Source organism: Chrysochloris asiatica, unplaced genomic scaffold (genome assembly GCF_000296735.1).
Source record: "Chrysochloris asiatica unplaced genomic scaffold, ChrAsi1.0 scaffold00191, whole genome shotgun sequence".
NCBI classification, from domain to species: Eukaryota; Metazoa; Chordata; class Mammalia; order Afrosoricida; family Chrysochloridae; genus Chrysochloris; species Chrysochloris asiatica.
The window spans coordinates 5135238-5149476 of NW_006408709.1; the positions used below are offsets into that span (position 1 = coordinate 5135238).

The window sequence follows — 14239 nt, forward strand, 5'->3', positions numbered from 1 at the left end:
ATCTCTTCCAATCAGTCGGCCAGACAGTTGTCTTCCAAATTTCTTGGCAGAGATGAGTGAGTGCCTCCTGTGCCGCCTCACTTTCCTGAAAGATTTCAATTTTTATCCCATCAATTCTGACACATAGCAACCTTGTATAGGGTTTCTGAGGAATGGCTGGTAAGATGGAATTGTCAACCTTGTAGTTAGCAGTCCAGTGCCTATCCTATAGTGCCACACCAGGACAGTTGAACTTTTCCATCAATTCATTATCACTTTCATGTCATACTTAATCATATTTGGGTGATTTCAGCTACTTCCTGGTGTGCTACTGAAGGATAAGCACTGCAAGATCAGAGGTTCAAACCCACCAACTCCTCATTGAAAACCAAATACAGGGTCGCTGTGACTCAGAACTGACTCAATGGCACTTAACAACACCTACCCTTGATAGGTTTGTCTGAGAATACTTATTCTTTGGCAATTTTTCAGAAAGAGATTCAAGGCTGAGAATTTAGTTGATATGCAAGATTGACTCTATCTGCTTAAATAAGCAGATCCTATTTGATTTGATGTGTTCATAAATATCAGTGTGCCTTTTAAGATGGTGGTAAAAGGTGAGCAATGATGCTGCTCTAACTGCTATCAGTGTAAACAATAGATTATCAGCACTCACAAGAAAAGTAGTCACTTTTCTTAAAACTCAGTAAAAAGCTAGGTCTTGACATATTGTTTGATAGAATAGTTTAGCAATTTTTGGGACCACATTTTTTATTTTGACTACAGAGGCGGTGTCTTGGATAAAGTTACTAAGCTGGGAAAACAGAACTCTTACAGTTTGTAGGAAGAGGATTAAGTGCCACTAGCAGTGAGTGTATATTTACTCTATGTAGTTTGTTGTTGTTGCTGTTATGTGCCATGGAGTTGGTTCCGACCCATAGCGACCCTGTACAGGGTTTCCGAAGCTATAAATCTTTACGGGAGCAGAACACCTCATCTTTCTCCCATGGAGCAGCTGGTAGTTTCAAACTGCTGACCTTAAGGTTCACAGCCCAATTCGTAACCACTATGCTACCAGAGCTCCTATGTAGTTTAGCTACTTGTAAAGAAAGCAATCCTGCTGACATGATTAGAACTTAGTCATAGCAACCATTACTCAATATATTGTCATTTTTCTTATAATTATTTATAGGTACTGTGCAAATTTCCTTTAGAATCAATTCCACTTGAGAAATATCACATTGGATCCATGAAAAGAGTAGTTTCCTCAGAGTTTGGCAAATTCTCAGTTTGACTAGTAATTCCCCATCGAGAGCATTATGCCCAAAATGTGTGGAATAGGATATTTTCCACCTGTGAATATTTCCTTTAGGATAACATTTCGAAGATTTTCTAATGCCCCTCTCCCTGGTGTAGGTTGACTGATGACATTCCCTTTTATCAAGGTCTGAACTGACATGCATTTGGATCTGTACCTACAGTGGTAAGAAGCATATGGCACTTAAAAACACATAAGGACACAAACAAATCAAGCAAAATCCATTTTCTTCAATTCAGCTGTCAAGTTTACAAACATCACCTGTGAATAAAAGTTGCTGTTAAATGCTATTGAATCAGTTCCAACTCACAGAGACACTATATAGGGTTTCTGAGGAGCAGCTGGTGGGTTTGAACTGCCAACCTTGTGGCTTGCAGTCCAGTGCTGATCCTACACAGCCACAGCAGCGGTAAAATAAAAATAGTATAGAAAATATTCACATATGTTTATTTTCTAATTTAACAAGGATACAGAATATTTAATGTATGGCTCTTTTTTGCCTATCTACTCCATAGTTAAGAAAGAAAGCGCTGAATATTTTTATTTTGAAAAAGAGACCTAATTATTGCTATTGACTGAAAATCTCCTGACAGACTGTTTTAGGAGAATATCTTCAACAGTTAAAAATTAATCATGTAGGCTGCATACCAGCATGTTTATAATCAGTTTGATTTCTACAGCAGTGCCAGATAATGATACAAAATGTTTTTCCACAGAGGTTCCAGATGCACATAGGGCACCTAGAAATGTATTGTCAAATCTAACCAGATGTACTAAAGCAAGTCATTTGCAGAGCTAGGAATAGACTGATACCCAAGGGCCTTACTCTAACTCAGTTTTCTCACCAGGAATCTTTACTTACAATATTTTTATCTCACAAAGTCACCCCACATTCCTTTTTTTCAGGCTGAAAGAAATAGAACTGAAAATCAAATTATGTTCACACTGCAGCAAAAATAAACAAACAAAAAAATTGAAACAAGAAGACAAAAAGAGAGACCATACAAATAAAGATAAATCTTTAGCTAACTGCCAGGACAAATGAAATCACCTCATAACATGCACCAAAAAATACAACCATCCTTGAACTCTGGCACATATTAAAATAAGTGACTAACAAAGACTATGAATCTTTAATAGTTAAATAAGAAATAGCTTTATCTTATCCTTAAAATCTTCTAAAGGAAAGAAAGCATTAGAAGAGATTTTATGATTGATTCAAAATATTTTTGCTTAAGTGTAATGCAACACAAACTGTGGGTTTGGTTACCTTTCATATTTGTATATTGCTTTTGTTTTAGAATAAGGATTAGTTTTGATTTGTTATTGTTTTTTAATGGTTAAAGATCTCAGAATCAGAAGGAATAATTTCTGACATTAAGTATTATGTCTGAGGAAGCCTTGGGAAGCCTTCTGAACACCTAAAACAAATCAGGGCCAATTAGAACAAAGAATCTATGGCTCTTAAAGCAGGAACTGAGTGCCCGGAATCCGTGAATCTGAATAGATGCACCCAGGTTACTACATCTTTGAACAAATCTAAGAAGTATGTGTGAGATTTAATTTTGATCCAAAAAACAGTGGTATGTTATCCTTCTATAGATTGACTATTGTGAACTTTTTCCAGTGATATGTAATTTTGAGTGTAAGTTTATTTATGGAAAGCCATGAATAAAGTACTGATTTTATTGCTCTATATGCAAAATTTTAAGAAGAAAAAAACATTTTAAAATAAAGTGACATATTTATCTTAGTTGTTGAATATCCATTTGGTGAAACTTCTATATTCCTTCATTTTTTCTTGGGCCTTATTAGGTTAAATGACTTTTAGTAAATATTCTTGTTGAGTGAATCCTGATAAAATGTGATATATTTTAAAAGCTGATGAATCACATGCTATAATCACAGAAAGTCAAATTAGCTATACAGTAGTGAGAGGGAGCAACTAGTACTCAAGTGTGCAGAGTATAATCCTTTCCTTGAAACTATCCAGAACAAGTAACTATAGCCTAGGAATCAGTTAAGTGTTGGGAGCATATCATTTTTGTATCTCACTTCCACACTATTTCAGAATCTAGCTTATAATTTGTGGTACTGTTGTGGTACAGTGGGATAATGCGTTGTACTGCAAGGCCACACCAGCCACTCCTCAGAAACCCTATACAGGGTCACTATGAGTCAGAACCGACTTGACTGCATGTATCAACAGAAGCTTGTAATTGAGGACGTACATTTGATTGTTTCCTTGTAATAGGAGGAAGAGCAATAAAATGTTCCTGGCTGAAGTTCCAGGCCAAAGGGCAGTATTGAATGATCTGGGATTGATGAAAGCCAGAAATATAATCTATGTAAACTGGAATCTATATTTCGGAAGTCTCTAGACTGTTCTCCAAATGTCTGTCAGTTTGTAGTACTGTGGATGCTTGTGTGTTGTTGTGATGCTGGAAACTATGCCACTGGTGTTTCAAACTCTAGCAGGGTTACCCATGGTAGAGAGATTTCAGAGAAGCTTTCAGAATAAGAACAGATAAGGAAAAAGGAATATACTGTCTACTGCTGAGGAATTAGCCCCTGAAACCTTATGAATAGCAGTGAATGTTGTCTGATTTAGTGCCAGAAGTAGATCCGCTTTGATTGGAATGTATTCAAAATACGACTGAGGAAGAAGTGACATCTCAAAGTGAAATTGATCTTAGTATCTTGGTTGGAACAAAGCTTTCAGAACTTTCATTTGATGATGGGGCATGGCTCAAAATGAGAAGAAACAGCTGCAAACATCCACTAATAATTAAAACATGGACTATGTGAAGTATGAATCTAGGAAAATTGGAAGTCATCAAAAATGAAATGGAAAGATTGATATCCTAGTTATTAGTGAGCGAAAATGCACAAGTACTGGAAATTTAAAGTTGAACAATTGTATGATTTACTATATTAGGAATTGCAAATTTAAGATGAATGGAATCCCATTCATTGTAAAAAATAACTTTTCAAAATCTATCTTGAAATACAATACTGTCTGTGATAGGATGATGTCTATACACCTCCAAGGTCGACCTGTTAAAACAACTACTCTTCAAATTTATACACCAACCTCAATAACAAAGAATTTGAAGAATTCTATTATTTCTTCATTCTGAAATTGACCAAACATGAAATACAGATGTATTGATAATTGCTGATAATTAGAATGTGAAAGCAGAAAACAAAAAGGAAGGATCAAAAAAGGATTTGGAAAACATGGTCTTGGAAATAGAAAGGATACTGGTGAGCTCATGATAAAATTTTGCAAGACCAATGACTTTTTCATTGAAAATGCCTTTTTTTTCAGCAACACAAATGGTGACTATACATATGAGCCTGCCAAATAGAATATACAGGAATGTAATTAACTCCCTCTGTGTGAAGGAACAATTGAGAAGCTTAATATTACCAGACCAAACAATGCCATCAACTGCTCATATACAAGTTCAGATGTGACACTGTAGAAGAAGGGACTGGATGGCTAACCTCATGGCCAGTGATGCAAATCACTGCTCCTTGGAAGGCCCATATAGGGTTGCTATGAGTGGGAACCAACTTGTTGGCACTTAAAAACAAGTTCAGGCTGAAGCTGAAGAAAATTAAAACAAGTTCAACAGAGCCAAAATATAACCTTGAGCACATCACACCTGAATTTAGAGAACACCTGAAAACAAATTTGACAACTGAATACTAGTGACCAAAGACCACAGGAGATGTGGGATGGTGTCAGGAATACCATGCATAAAGAAATGAAAATGTCTTTAAAAAGACAGAAAAGAAAGAAAACAAACAAAGTGGATGTCACAAGAGACTCTGAAACTTGCTCTTGAAATTAGGGTAGTTAAGGGGAATGGAAGACTTGATGAAGTAAAAGAGCTGAACAGAAAATTTCAAAGGATAGCTTTTGAAGACAATATAAATTATTATAATGCAATGTACAAACAGCTGGGGCTAGAATACCAAAAGGGAAGAATATACTCAGCATTTATCAAGATGAAAGAACTGAAGAAAAAAATTAAAATCTTGACTGGCTATAATGAAGTATACTATGAACAAAATGTTAAATGACACAGGAAGCATCAAAAGAAGATGGAAGGAATCCACAGTGTCATGATACCAAAAGTGTCAACCACTTTGTTGTTTTTGCTAAGTGCTATCAAGTCAGTTCCAATTCATAACAACTCTGTACAGGGTTCCTGAGGAGCAGCTAATGGGTTTCAACTGCCGACCTTGTGGTTCACAATATAGTAATGATCCTACAGCACAACAGCAGACCCACTTTAGGAGGCAGTATATGATCAAGAGGACTCCTGATGTGGTACTATAGGATCAGAACAGTACCACAAAGGGCACTTAATTGAGCTCATGCTTAAAGTGTACATAGAACAATAGGTAATCATTTGAACAGAGCAAAGGGATAGTGAGTGGATTAAAATCAGTCGATGTGTAAGTCATAGTTGTATCCTTTTACCAAACTTATTCAATCTGCTGCAAATGACCTCATAAAATGCTCAAAAAGCAAAGATGTCACATTGAAAACTAAGGGGCACCCAATTCTAAGCCATGATATTTTCAATTGTCTCATATACTAGTGATATTTGGACAATGAATAAGGAAGACCATAGAATAATTGATGCCTTTGAATTATGGGGTTGGAGAAGAATATTGAAAGCACCATAGATTATGAAAAGGACATACAAATCTATCTTGGAAGAACAGCCAGATTGTTTCATAGAAACCAAGATGGAGAAATTGTGACTCATATCCTTTGGACATGTTATAAAGAAGGACCAGTCTCCCGAAAAGGACATTATGCTTGGTAAAGAAAAGGGTCAACAAAGAAGAAGAAGACCTCCAAATAGATGGATTGACGCAGTGGCTGCAACATTCAGCTTAAACCTAAAAATAATTGTAAGGATGGCACAGGAGCAAGCAGTGTTCTGTTCTGTTGTGTATAGCATAGATATGAGTGGGAGCCAACTCCATAAACATCTAATGACAATCACAAGACATCAGATGGGTCCTGAGTGAAAGCAGAGAACACCAGAAAGATGTTTATCTGTGTTTTATTGACTACACAAAGGCTTTCAGTTGTGGAGATCATGACAAGCTATGAACAATACCGGGGAACAGCATTGACAAATTATTAAGAGACTCTTGAAAGAGGATGTGGAGTCGGTGAATGAAAAAATAAAAAAACCTCACAGACTCAATGGGTCATTTTGAGTCTCAGGCAGATGATGGTAATGATGACTCTCTGACTGACTGCTTGCTTTATTTCAAAATTGTTGCTTCTTATATCCCATTTAGAATATACTATGATCTCACAATAGCCACATACAAGCAGTTACAAATCAATCAAATATTATATTGCTACATCAAAGGTACAAGAGTAACACAAGGTCATCAAACATTCCTGCGTCTCTACACTCCTTAGTTATTCCTTAGTTACCTTGATAACATCTGCCTTCTGTGAGCAACTCTGTTTCTCTCTAATCCTCCCTAAAATGTCTAGTTTGGCCTTGATTTGTTTTTCTCTAATCCTCTTTAAATGTCAGTTAATATTAAACAAAGTTCTACATCTTAACTTCTAACTTTACCAACATCTATTACTTTCTATAGATTCATTAATTACAACTCACAATCAAAACACAAATTTTACTATAACTGGTCATACATATAATTGATTTAACAATAAAAAGAAGAACATAAAAGTACCCTAAACTTTCATAGTTAAGAACAAAGCAGTAATTCTCTCATGCTAACAATTTCTCAAAACTTCTAATCAAATTCCTACCTCTGTTCCCAAGCTCTCACTTCCCTTGACTGTCTCCAAACTGCTTTCTAAAGGCCTTAATGTCCTTGACTAAAACCACATGGATTGTTTCTTACAATTTTAAGCTTGAATTGCTAAAACTTTAGCTAGTGAGGTTATATCTAATGTTAAAACTTATTGTTAATGTAAAAATTAATTTTTATAATTACATAAGATTGAATATGGTGTGGAAGTTAATGTGAAAGGCAACTATAACGTGAGGTTTGTTTAAAGTATCTAATGATTATGCAAGATTTTCTCAAACTTCTTATAAGGAAATCAGACATAAACTATTTTTCCAAGGGAAAGTTAGAAACTGTGGGGCGCCCTGCATGAATCATCCCTTGTAGCTTTGTCAACCAAGGGGACATTCATTGTTGCTTTGCTAAACAATGAACTTTTCATGCATAAGGCTTCTCACTGTTCTGTTCCTTGGCAGGATGGCGTCTGCCAGAACAACATTGTAGAAAATGAGTATTCCAGAACACTTAATTGTCCCCATGAGGAACCTGTATATAGAAAAAGAGACAGTTGTTTGAATAAAACAAGGGAACAATGAATGGTTTAAAATTAGGAAAGGTGTGTACCGGGGTTGTATTCTTTCACTGTATTTATTCAATCTGTACACTGAGCACATATCTGAGTAGGTGGATTACATGAAGAAGAAAGTAGTATCAGGATTGGAGGAAGACTCATTAACAACCTGAGATATGCAGATTATACAACCTTACTTGCTGAAAGTGAAGAGGACTTACAATACTTACTGATGAAGACCAAAGACCATAGCCTCCAATATAGGTTGCACCTCAATATAAAGAAAATAAAAATCTTAACCACTGGACCAACAAATAACATTAAGATAAATGGAGAAAAGACTGAAGTTGTTTACAACTTCATTCTTGGATCAACTATCAACACTCATGGAAGTAGCAGTCAAGAAATCATATGATGTATTGCACTGGGCAAATGTGCTGCACAGGACCTCTTTAAAGTGTCTAAGAGCAAAGATGTCAATTTGAGAACTAAATTGAGATTTATGCAAACCATGGTATTTTCAATAACCTCATATGCATGTGAAAGTTGGACAGTGAATAAGGAAGAATTTATATACTTGAATTATGGTGTTGGTGGAAAATATTAAAAGTACCATAGATTGATAAAAGAGCAAACAAATACGTGTTGAAAGAAGAACAGCCAGTATGCTCTTTGGAAGGTAGGATGGCCTGACTTTGTTTCTCATCCTTCAGACATATTATCAGGATGGAACAGTTCTTGGAGAAGGGCATCAGTGGAAGGTGAGAGAAAAAGAAGACTCCCAACAAGATGGATTGGCATAGTAGCAGCATCAATAGACTCAAATGTAGCAATGATTGTGAGGTTGGCACAGGAAACAACAACAATAACAACATAAAAGAAATGCAGAAGCTAGATGTTGGAGTCTGATGATTTCTTTGTGGTATTTAGTGACTGAAATTCCACCTATACTCTAAATAATTTTGTGATACATGTGAATAATGTTTTCATGTATTTTAGAGATTGTGATGCTTAATACTTTCAGAACTCTGATATAAGTAAATAACCCTCTTATTTCCCAATGTGAAAAATGAAAAGAAATATGTAGAGTGTAAAGTCAACATTGTAAACTACTAAAGAAGTTAGATATTTTGAAATATTTCATTGTAATCTATTTCTGGTTTCATCAAAATTGAGTTTAGATTTTCTCATCTATAACATGGATAAATTCACTGCATTTATTCACAGCATTGCTGAGAGAATTCAATGTGTATTGCAGACATGTCTCTTCTATGCATGCCACAAATGCTCACCATCAACAATCACAGGGATTTATATATTACAACAACAACAAAATAATACTGTATGTTGAAATTCATTGATGATTGTAATAAGAAAGAAAGGTATGCTTTACATGATTGTTGTTAAGAGCCCTTGAGTCCATTCTGGGCTCTTAACAACAATAATAAACCCTATATAGGATTTCTGAGGAATGTACGATGTGTTTGAATTGCTGACATTCTGCTGCAAACCCACCTTGAGTCCATGTGCTTATCCTATGGCACCACACCATGACTGCAATTAAAGATTGTTGTTAAGTGCTGTTGAGTTGGTTCCGATCCATAGCGACCCTGTATAAGGTTTTCAAAGAGCAGCTGGTGAGGTTGAACCATGGACCTTTTGGTTCAAACTGACTTTGCAGTCCAGTGCATTATTAACACACAGCACCACACAAGAACTCCCACTTGAAGATTACTCCTATTTTACTAAATGATCCAGTGACAACTTGAAATAAAGGTGATAAATTACCAAAATAAATAAATCACTTCACTGAAACAGTAGTTTATTGAATCACAGAGAATTTGTTTATAGCTTGAATTGGGCTTAGACTGCCCTGCAGCAATTTTCCCAGTCTTTTACTGTAGCTTCCTTGCAAAGCAGCTGAGAGTAATGTCAGATTTCAAGAGTGTTGTAATTTTAGAATTCTTAGTTACTTGCAAACGGTGGATTTTCCTTACAATACATTGCCTACCATCTCTATTTTTTGCAGAACTATGCTGTGCATGTTCCAGTTTTTCTGCTCTTGCTGAGACCAGTGCTACCGCTTTCCTTTGTCTTCATGTGTTTGCCCCAGCTTTGTCTCTTTTCCTTGCCAAGTATTCTCTTCTCTGTGTTCCGGAACCTCTCCATGCAACAGCCACTACCTTCCTTAGAAGACTGTTCTAGATGCTGTTAACAATATTAGTTGAAAAATATTTCATGAATTGACTCTTACATATTAAACTTTTGATAACTTGGTTTTCATGAATTGGTAAACTGAGAGACTTTGAAAAACTCCATTCCAAAGAATCTTTTTCTTCCTTTTTATCTTCTTTGTTGTTGCTGTTAAATGCTTTTGAGTTGGTTCCAACTCATAGCAGGGTTTGCAAGGAGCTGTCAGTGGGTTTGAACCACCAACGTTGCAATTAGCAGTTCAGTGTTTATCCTATAGCACTACATCAGGACTCCACTTTACTTTAGTGAGCTGAAACTGGCTGGTATTTGATATTTTGAATTGAGCAATTATATGGTCTATTATACCAGGAATGGCAAATTGAAGACTAGTGTCATATGTATCATCAAAAAGAACATTTCAAAGTCTAATCTGAAGTGCACTGTTGTCAGTGATAGGATAATATCCATATGCCTACAAAGAAGACCAGTTGATAGGAATATTATTCAAGTTTACATACCAACATTAATGACAAAGATGAAATACAGATTTGCACCACTTTCTGCAGTCTGAATTTTATCAAGCTTGTAGTCAAGATGCATTGACAATTATTGGTGATGGAATGTGAAAGTTGGAAACAAAGAGGATCAGTAGTTAGAATATTTGTTCTTGGTGATAGAAATGACATTGGAGATCATATGTTCGAATCTCCATAGGCTTAATAATCTGTGATATGCAGATGATATAACATTGCTTTTCTACAGTTGAAGGGAGCTTGACACATTTACTGATGAACATCAAAGATTACAGCCTTTATTATGGATTATACCTCAGCATAAAACAATTGGATCAATGAGCAATATCAAATTAAATGGTAAAAAGATTGACGTCATCATGGATTTTATTCTATATACTTACATCAGCATCAATGCCCATGGAAATAGCAGTAAAGAAGTCAAAGGAAGTGCTGAACTGGATAAATTGGCTACAAAAGATCTCTTTAAAGTGTTCAAAATCAAAGATACCATTTTGAGGAATAAGGTGCATAGGACACAAACTATAATATTTTGAATTGCCTCATATGCATGTGAAAGCTAGACAATAATACAGGAAGACTGAAGAAGAATTGATGTCAAGTTTGCTTTGCTTTTAACAAGATAAACATCTTTTTCATAACACCAACAATAACAAAAAAGGGGTAAAGTTCTAATTCTTTGTTCTCCATCTAACCCTTTTTTCCTTCTTCTTTGTTTCCTCTTTCTTTGATGCTTTTCATGATACATGTTCACTTTTAGTATTTTTACATTTTTGTATTAGTCTCATCATGGAGTGCTGGTGTGTTGTGGGATAATGCACTGGACTGCAATGTCACTTTGAATGGTAAAGTTGGCAGTTCAAGCTCACCAGACATTCCTCAGAAACCCTATATAGAGTCATTATGGGTTGGAACTGACTCAATGGTACTTAACAACAACAACAAAATTCATCATGGACTCCTTGTATGGTGCTTTGTAATAAAGCACTGGACTGCAAGGTCACTTTGAACCACACAATAAGCTCCATGAAAACCCTATATAGGTCACTGTGAGTCAGAACAGATTTGAAGGTACTTAACAACAACAACTTGAGGACTAAGGTGTGCCTGACCCAAGCCATCGTATTTTCAATAGCCCCATATGCATGCAAAGGTTGGACAGTAAATAAGGAAGATTGCAGAAGAATTGATGCATTTGAGTTATGGTGTTGGAGGAGAATGACCTTGACCTATTCGTTGGCATTAAACAACAATAACAACAAATCCTTATTTCTACACGAGTCCTGGTAGCACAGTAGTTTAGGAGTTGGGCTGCTAACCTCAAGGTCAGCAGCTTTCTGTTCCGGTAAAGATTTATAGCTTTGGATACCTTATACAGGGTCACTATGAGTTGATGCTGATTCGGTATCACACCATCACTACCACTTTATTACTACATAATAATACGTTTGACGATACTCTTTCCTTTCATTTGAATGTACTCAGAATGGAAGTTATTTGGATACAAAATAACTACCAAATCTTATAGCTACTAAAGTCATGTTAAAGGTTTCTGCATATCTTATAATAATTCTCAAATAGATAATATTCATTTGTTTCAGAAAAGTATACAATAAAAATATATGAAATAAAAAGTCACTTATAATTTCATCAAAAAACCGGAGTTAGAAAAGCAAAATTAAAGAAGATGCTCAGCAGTTCTCAAGCTAAAACTATTAAAGAAAACATTCAAGACTCGAGGTGTAATATTCAAGGATAATATGGGCAAAATGTTGAATGATACAGGAAGTATCAAAAGAAAATGAAAGGAGCCCTTTTCCCTTGCTGGTAGCGCGAAGGCCGTATGATGCCTGGAGTTAACTGTAAAAGACGTGAACCAGCAGGAGTTTGTCAGAGCCCTAGCAGCCTTCCTCAAAAAGTCTGGGAAGCTAAAAGTCCCTGAATGGGTAGACACTGTCAAACTGGCCAAACATAAAGAACTTGCTCCCTATGATGAGAACTACTGGTTCTACACACGAGCTGCTTCCACAGCACGGCACCTATACCTTCTGGGTGGAGCTGGGGTTGGCTCCATGACTAAGATCTACTGGAGGCAGCAGAGAAACGACATCATGCCCAGCCACTTCAGCTGAGGTTCCAAGAGTGTGTCCCCCCGGGTCCTCCAAGCCCTAAAGGGGCTCAAAATGGTCGAGAAGTACCAAGATGGCGGCCAAAAAACTGACATCTCAGGGACAGAGAGATCTGGAAAGAATCGCTGGAAGGTGGCAGCTGTCAAAAAGAAACATTAGAATAAATGATGCTGGGCTAATTAATATATTGCCACGTTCGTAAAAGAAAAGAAAAGAAAATGAAAGGAATAAATAGAATCACTGTCCAAAAAAAAAAAGTGGTTGAGTGCATATGATCAAAAACTGATGGTAATGATGGAAAAGTGTCCAAGCTGTACTGAAGACCTTGGTGACAAAAGGATCCAGGGATTGAAGGAATACAAATTTTAAATTTTCAATAAACTGATTCAGTACTGGAGGTGCTTACTCATCTATGCCAAGAAATTTAGAAGACAGTTACCTGGACAACTAATTGGAAAAAAAAATCTATATTTGTGCCCATTCCAAAGAAACATGATCCAAACTGAAAGTGGAAATCATCAAACAATATCATTAATATCACATGCAAGTAAAATATTATTCAAGATAATTCAAAACCACAGGCAACAGTACACTGACATAGGGCTGCCAGAAATTCTAGCTGGATTCAGAAGAGGATGTGGAACTAGGAACATCACTGATGAAGTCACATGAATCTTGGCTAAAGGCAGACAATACCAGAAGGATTTTTACTTGTGCTTTTTTGATTGTGCATTCGACTGCGTAGATCATAACAAACAATGGAAAACACTGAGAAGAATGGGTATTCTAGAACACTCAACTGTGCTTGTGAAGAACCTGTACATGCACAAAGAGGAAGTCTTCCAAAAAAGAATAAGGGGATACTCAATGGCTGAACATCAGGAAAGATATGCAACAGTGTTGTATCCTTTCAACATAATTATTTAATCTGTATGTTGTTATTAGGTGTTGTTGAGGTGGTTCTGACCCATAGTGACCATATGTACAACAGAACGAAACACTATCTGGTTCTAAACAATTCTCACAATTGCTGGTACACTTGAGCTCATTGCTGCTGCCATTATGCAATCTATCTTCTTGGGTTTCTCTCTCCTTTTAGCTGACCCTCAACTTTACCAAGCATGATGTCATTCTACAGGAAATGTCCCATCCAGATAATATTTCCAACATATGAAAGTCCTTGTTAACTTCCTTTGAGTTGGCTCTGATTCTTATCAACTCTACGCTACAGAACACTGCCATTCTTGCACCATCCTCACAACTGTTCTGTTTGAGAGATATCATTGCTGATGTCCAATGGATCTTAGCTGAAAGTAGAGAATATCAGAAAGATGCTTACCTGTGCTTTATTGACTATGCAAAGGCTATCAATTGTGTGGATCGTTACAAGCTATGTTCAACATTGCGAAGTGTGAGTATTCTGGAACACTTAATTGTGCTCATGAGGAATCTGTGCATGGACCAAGAGGCAGTTGTTTGAAAAGAACATGGGGACACTGAATGCTTTAAAATGAAGAAAGGTGTGTGACAAGGTTGTATTCTTTCACCATACTTATTCAACCTGTATGCTGAGCAAATAATCTGAGAATCTGGGTTATATGAAGAAAAATGTGACATCAGGATTGGAGAAGGACTCATTAACAACCTGCGATATGCATATGATACAACCTTGCTTGCTGAAAGTGAAGAGGACTTAAAATATTTACTGATGAGG

The 14239-nt window shown here is 36.3% G+C and overlaps 1 pseudogene; it reads left to right on the forward strand.

The window, feature by feature from the left end:
• The window catches only part of LOC102836250, an 18357-nt pseudogene extending 5673 nt beyond the window's left edge, over positions 1-12684 (forward strand).
• Positions 12685-14239: the final 1555 nt, after the last annotated feature.